Genomic DNA, 300 nt, shown 5'->3' with positions numbered 1-300 from the left:
AAGAACAAGTATCCTATTCCTCGAATTGATGATTTGTTCGATCTGTTACAAGGTGCTTGTGTCTTCTCTAAAATTGATTTGAGATCCGGTTAGCATCAATTGAAAATACGGGCAGCAGATGTGCCAAAGACTGTTTTTCGAACCAGGTATGGGCATTACGAATTCTTAGTAATGTCTTTTGGGCTTACGAATTCCCCTGCTGCTTTCATGAGTCAGATGAACGGGATTTTTAAGCCATACCTGGATCTCTTTGTTATTGTATTCTTTGATGATATACTGATATACTCAAAGAGCAGGAAA

This window comes from Solanum pennellii, chromosome 4, assembly GCF_001406875.1.
Source record: "Solanum pennellii chromosome 4, SPENNV200".
NCBI classification, from domain to species: Eukaryota; Viridiplantae; Streptophyta; class Magnoliopsida; order Solanales; family Solanaceae; genus Solanum; species Solanum pennellii.
The sequence above is the reverse complement of the archived record's forward strand: the minus strand, read 5'-3'. Positions refer to the sequence as shown.